This window comes from Mauremys mutica, chromosome 26 (genome assembly GCF_020497125.1).
Source record: "Mauremys mutica isolate MM-2020 ecotype Southern chromosome 26, ASM2049712v1, whole genome shotgun sequence".
NCBI classification, from domain to species: domain Eukaryota; kingdom Metazoa; phylum Chordata; order Testudines; family Geoemydidae; genus Mauremys; species Mauremys mutica.
This window is the reverse complement of record NC_059097.1, coordinates 14,098,026-14,104,217: the sequence shown is the minus strand read 5'-3', so window position 1 is coordinate 14,104,217 and position 6,192 is coordinate 14,098,026.

Genomic DNA, 6,192 nt, shown 5'->3' with positions numbered 1-6,192 from the left:
CTACTAGCCAGGAAATGGAATCCCTGGCAGGGTCAGGGACCGCCTCCTGGCGGGAATCCCAATATCCTCCCCCATAAAATTTTATATAAAAACAACCACCTGGAAGAAAGAGGAAGTCGACAGGAAAAAAAGTCAGAAGCTTGGAATTGTAGAAAATTAATAAGGCGAAGCAAAGAAAGATATGGAGAAATCTATGGCCAGCAGGATTAAGGAAATATGAAGGAGGGTTCTGTTTATTTTAGTATATCAATAACAAAAAGAATCCTAACAATGTTATTGGTCCATTACAAGACGGAAAGGACAGAAACATCAATAATAATACGACAGAAGAAGTAAAAATGTTCAGTGACTATTTCTCTCCTGGATTTGAGGAAAACAAGCAAATCATGTGGTATGTTTATGACGGTGACACTCTTTTCATTAAAATCATAACTCATGAGGACGTTAAAAAGAAGCTACTAACATCTGACATTTTTGACTTGGTACAGCATGATACTTAAACTACACCACCACAAAATTAACATGACATATATTAACTAGATTCAAAAGCAGCTGATACATTTCAAAATGTAACCGTACATGGTCACGTGGGCATGTTTCCATTGGGGTCCCACGGGGATTGGTTATTGGCCCTCTGCTATTTAACTTGCTTATCAATGACTTGGAAGAGAACATAATATCACTGATGAAGGTTGAAGATGACACAAAGTTTGGGAGAGTGGTAAATAATGACGTGTGTCAGTTGGCTCAGGCTGCGGCCCTGGGAGTCTAGGAAGTTTTTGCAGCCCTGGCCAGGGGGGTTATTTCCTGTTCCACAAATAGGGGAAAGTTCCACGCCCAAACCCCAGGAGGCTGCTCCTTCAATGTTGGGCCTCATCCGAACTTGTTCAGGCAAGTTTATCCCAAGTTTGTCCCCTCCCCTTCCCCACCCAGGTTATTTCCTGCCCTCTCCCACCTCCAGCAGCTCCCACCTCCTGTACATTTACTGCCCATCTCCCTCCAGCCAGAACCCACCACCAGCTCTGTAATAATCCCATACCTCAGGTAACTCTGCTGCAGCCATTGCCTTTCCTCTGGAAGGGTGGGACGATCCAGAGCAAAACATGGACGTTATTCTGTAGCCTGTCGGGGTGAAAAGAGCAATTGGAGAGATTTCAGAAGCGGCTTTTGCCCATTTCACAGACCAGACTTTTTTTCCCTGGAAACTGACATTGTAGGCTCTGCCACACTGGAAAACAGTGACTTTATCAGAGGTAGGTCTTCCCACCAGGATGAAACCCTCCCAGGCCTGCTCTACATTATAAAGACCTGGTCTACACTAGGTCAACGTAAGCTGCATTGCACTGACTTAGTTGCACGTGTATTTGCACTTAAATTTGTCTCCCACCAATGTAACCTGTCCATTATGCCACCACGGTAACACCCACTCCCCAAACAACACTGAGCCATGGTCGATGTACCGAGGCCAACACAGTGCAAGTGTAAACACCGCGTTACCTGCTCTGACCCTAACAGTTCTCCAGCAGCTATCCCACAATGGCTCAGGGCAACAATTTCCCACCTAAACAACGAGAAACTGCTGCAGATAAAACGGGTGCAGAAAACTGCAGAAACTGCTGCAGAAAACACCCAAATCTGAGATTTTAAATTAACACTGAGAGAAAATGGAAAAAAATCTGAGAAGGGAGAATTAGTCAATAATTTAAGAGAAAATAGGCAATTTACATCGATTTCCTATCCGCAATTGATAGTTAGAGAAAAGGGGCACAATTGAGGAGATTGTTGCCGATTTTATAGGGGGGAACGCAAAGGATATTTCACATACACCCCCATAATCCCTGGCCTGTTGAGAGATGGTGAAATCTGCCATCTCTAACCCTCTCCTCCCTCCATCTGTCTTCCCCCATTTCCCTTCCTGGCACCTCCACCCTCCAGACACACAAAGGGCAAACCCCACAGGGGCTCAAGTCTCTTCCCCTCCTGAATCCCCCCGTTTGCTCCCTGGGCAGATCCTGGCAGGAGCTGAGGGCAGCTGCTTCACAGGCTGCTCCCAGCCCTCCCTCAGGGACATTCACAACCAGGGAGCACGTTCCCAGGGGCTGCGAAATCCGAGGCTCCCGGGACATTTGTACAGAGTCACTTCCCTGCCCAACCCCAGCACTTTCCCCGAGGTCTCTGGCTCAGTGGCTGGTGTTGGCAGAGCCGGGGGCGACTGTAGGGGGCTAGTTCCAGCCACTGCAGAAAGTCTCTCCCCTTGGCTGGGCACAGAAGGAGCTTTAAGGAAGGTCTCTCCATGGCACAGACCCTGCTGGGGAGAGGAGCTGCTCAGCCCAGCGTTCCCAGATCACGCTGGAGGCAGCGGCGTGTGACCCAAGAAACTCAAACCCGACACCCTGAGTGGAAAGTGAGAGAGAGCAGCGCCCCCCCCCCAGCTACAGCCAGCGCCCCCCCCCCGCGACAGTAACTAATGACACCACCTCCCCCATGTTAATCCAGAGTCACGCCTTGTCCTTATTGCAGTGTCAGTCCAGACACTGGAGGCAATGAGACCAGAAATGCGGCATAGGAGGGAGGAGGCCAAAATCCTTTAAAACATGTAATGGGGGATCCACCCTTTCCCACCACCGCCGCTCCCCACAGCTGGGGCAAGGACTCAGGGCAATTTGCCAACCACCGTTTGGGCAGGGCCGGAGGGTTTGGACCATGTGTTAACATCATCCTCCAGGGACATCTTACAACTTCACATACAGCCCTGCCACACACATCCTTTACCAGGACAATAATGGCCAGCCAATGATGGGTTTTCCAATGGTCCCTCACAAGGCATCATTTGTACAGTGATTATTGCAATCAGGTGCAGGGTGTGTACACAGGGGTGCGTTGTGTCACACACACACAAACACACACAAAATGGAGGAGCCAAAAGACCCAGCAAATCCCCAGGTCCCGTCGCTGGCCAATAACGATCCCCAGGGACCCAGCTCATTGCCGGGGTGCGGGGGGGGAAGGCCCCTCACGGGACGGCCTGTCCGGGGCTCTGGGCACTCGTCTGGCACCAGCAGCGCTCAGCCCGTGGGGGGCTCAGGCGGGAGGAGGGCGGGAGGGAGGCGGCTGCTCTGGGCAGGGCCTGGGGGAGCAGGGACCGGCCATGACCAGAGCAGCCGGGGAGGGGAGGGGGGAGGGGAGAGGGACCCCCCCACCCCGCACCGGGGACAGGGACAGTCAGTCAGGGCCCGGCCCCGTGTCGAGGCAGCGGGGTACAACGGGGGGGACGCGGGGCCGGTAACGGATCTGACGGGCCCCGGGGGGGGGAGGGGGCGCGGGGCCGGTAACGGATCTGACGGGCCCCGGGGGGGGGGGGGGGGGGCGCGGGGCCGGTGACGGATCTGACGGGCCCCGGGGGGGGGAGGGGGCGCGGGGCCGGTAACGGATCTGACGGGCCCCGGGGGGGGGGGGGGGCGCGGGGCCGGTAACGGATCTGACGGGCCCCGGGGGGGGGGGGGGGGGGGCGGGGCCGGTGACGGATCTGACGGGCCCCGGGGGGGGGAGGGGGCGGGGCCGGTAACGGATCTGACGGGCCCCGGGGGGGGGAGGGGCGCGGGGCCGGTAACGGATCTGACGGGCCCCGGGGGGGGGGAGGGGGCGCGGGGCCGGTAACGGCTCTGACGGGCCCCGGGGGGGGAGGGGGCGCGGGGCCGGTGACGGATCTGACGGGCCCCGGGGGGGGGAGGGGGCGCGGGGCCGGTGACGGATCTGACGGGCCCCGGGGGGGGGGCGGGGGGCGCGGGGCCGGTAACGGATCTGACGGGCCCCGGGGGGGGGGAGGGGGCGCGGGGCCGGTGACGGATCTGACGGGCCCCGGGGGGGGGGAGGGGGCGCGGGGCCGGTGACGGATCTGACGGGCCCCGGGGGGGGGAGGGGGCGCGGGGCCGGTGACGGATCTGACGGGCCCAGGGGGGGGGGGGGGGGCGCGGGGCCGGTAACGGATCTGACGGCCCCCGGGGGGGGGGAGGGGGCGCGGGGCCGGTGACGGATCTGACGGGCCCCCGGGGGGGGGGGGAGGGGGCGCGGGGCCGGTAACGGATCTGACGGGCCCCGGGGGGGGGGAGGGGGCGCGGGGCCGGTAACGGATCTGACGGGCCCCGGGGGGGGGGAGGGGGCGCGGGGCCGGTGACGGATCTGACGGGCCCCGGGGGGCGCGGGGCCGGTGACGGATCTGACGGGCCCCGGGGGGGGGAGGGGGCGGGTCCCGGCCACACGCGGCACCGGGGGGGGCGGGGCAGGCTCTAGGGGGGGGGTCCCCGCCCCCCCGCACTCACCCGCTGTAGGTCCCGGTCCCGGCTCCGCCCGCGCGCGCAGGGCTGGGGGCGGGGAATCGACCCTTCAACACTAGCGGCGCGTAACCGGAAGCTGCCGATCTGCGGCGCGCGCGGGGCCTGCTGGGAAATGTAGTCTCCCGCCGGCTCTGGGCGTCCGCCGCGCATGCGCATCGCTCAGCGACTCCTGGCGCCGGGCGGCAGGGGAGGGTCAGGTGCTCACCGTCGCCCTAGCAACGGGGCTGAGCCCCCTCCCGCCACGGGGCCCCGCCCCTTTCCCCGAGGCCACGCCCCCCGGGCAGAAGCTGGCGCTGGGCTCTGGGAGGCGCTGCCCGGGGGGGCGGAGTCTGGGCCGCTCTGGGGAGCCCCGGCCCCTCCCCCTGCCCTGGGGCTGCGCCCTTCCTGGGGGGGGGGGCACAGGCGGGGGCGGCTGTTCCCCCAGGGGCTCCGGGTGGGGCCTGGTCACAGGGTTTCCGGGACTCTGACTCCACCCCCCCCCCAGGTCCCCCCTGCCCCCCTGCCCGTCCCCCCCCGCAATCCTAGTAGCCTGGCGAGGCGCGATTTCCCTCCGCTACAACCACCTTCACTCCACCCCCTCCCCCGGGTCCCCCCTGCCCGTCCCCCCCCAGCAATCCTAGTAGCCTGGCGAGGCGCGATTTCCCGCCGCTACAACCACCTTGACGCCGCCCCCTCCCCCGGGTCCTCTCTGCCCCCCTGCCCGTCCCCCCCCCCCGCAATCCTAGTAGCCTGGCGAGGCGCGATTTCCCTCCGCTACAACCACCTTGACTCTGCCCCCCCCCGGGTCCCCCCTGCCCGTCCCCCCCCCCCAGCAATCCTAGTAGCCTGGCGAGGCGCGATTTCCCTCCGCTACAACCACCCTGACTACGCCCCCTCCCCCGGGTCCCCCCTGCCCACCTGCCCGTCCCCCCCCCAGCAATCCTAGTAGCCTGGCGAGGCGCGATTTCCCGCCGCTACAACCACCTTGACTCCGCCCCCTCCCCCGGGTCCCCCCTGCCCATCCCCGCCCCCCCAGCAATCCTAGTAGCCTGGCGAGGCGCGATTTCCCGCCGCTACAACCACCTTGACTCCGCCCCCTCCCCCGGGTCCCCCCTGCCCGTCCCCGCCCCCCAGCAATCCTAGTAGCCTGGCGAGGCGCGATTTCCCTCCGCTACAACCGCCCTGACGCCACCCCCTCCCCCGGGTCCCCCCTGCCCCCCTGCCCGTCCCCCCCCAGCAATCCTAGTAGCCTGGCGAGGCGCGATTTCCCTCCGCTACAACCACCTTGACGCCACCCCCTCCCCCGGGTCCCCCTGCCCATCCCCGCCCCCCCAGCAATCCGAGTTGCCTGGCGAGGCGCGATTTCCCGCCGCTACAACCACCTTGACTCCGCCCCCTCCCCCGGGTCCCCCCTGCCCGTCCCCGCCCCCCCCCCAGCAATCCTAGTAGCCTGGCGAGGCGCGATTTCCCTCCGCTACAACCACCTTCACTCCGCCCCCTCCCCCGGGTCCCCCCTGCCCGTCCCCGCCCCCCCCCAGCAATCCTAGTAGCCTGGCGAGGCACGATTTCCGTCCACTACAACCACCCTGACGCCACCCCAGCGAGTCCTGTGCCCCCCTGTGCCTGACAACATGGGTCTGTGTTAGCGTCTCAGCCCGTCTGCCCAGCCCTGAACTCCGGCTCACAGGCCTCGGTCACCGCCGGAGCCCTCGGTAAACATTGGCGTCACAGGAGCTGTCCTCCCGTCGTCTGGGCCCGCGGCTGATTGAACTGAGCGGTTACAGACGGCAGTGAGTGGTGCTGCAATTTCCCATCTGAGTGAGCTCAGAACTCTTGGGCGAGACCATCTGCTCCTGGTGACGTATTGCTGTTTAATTGA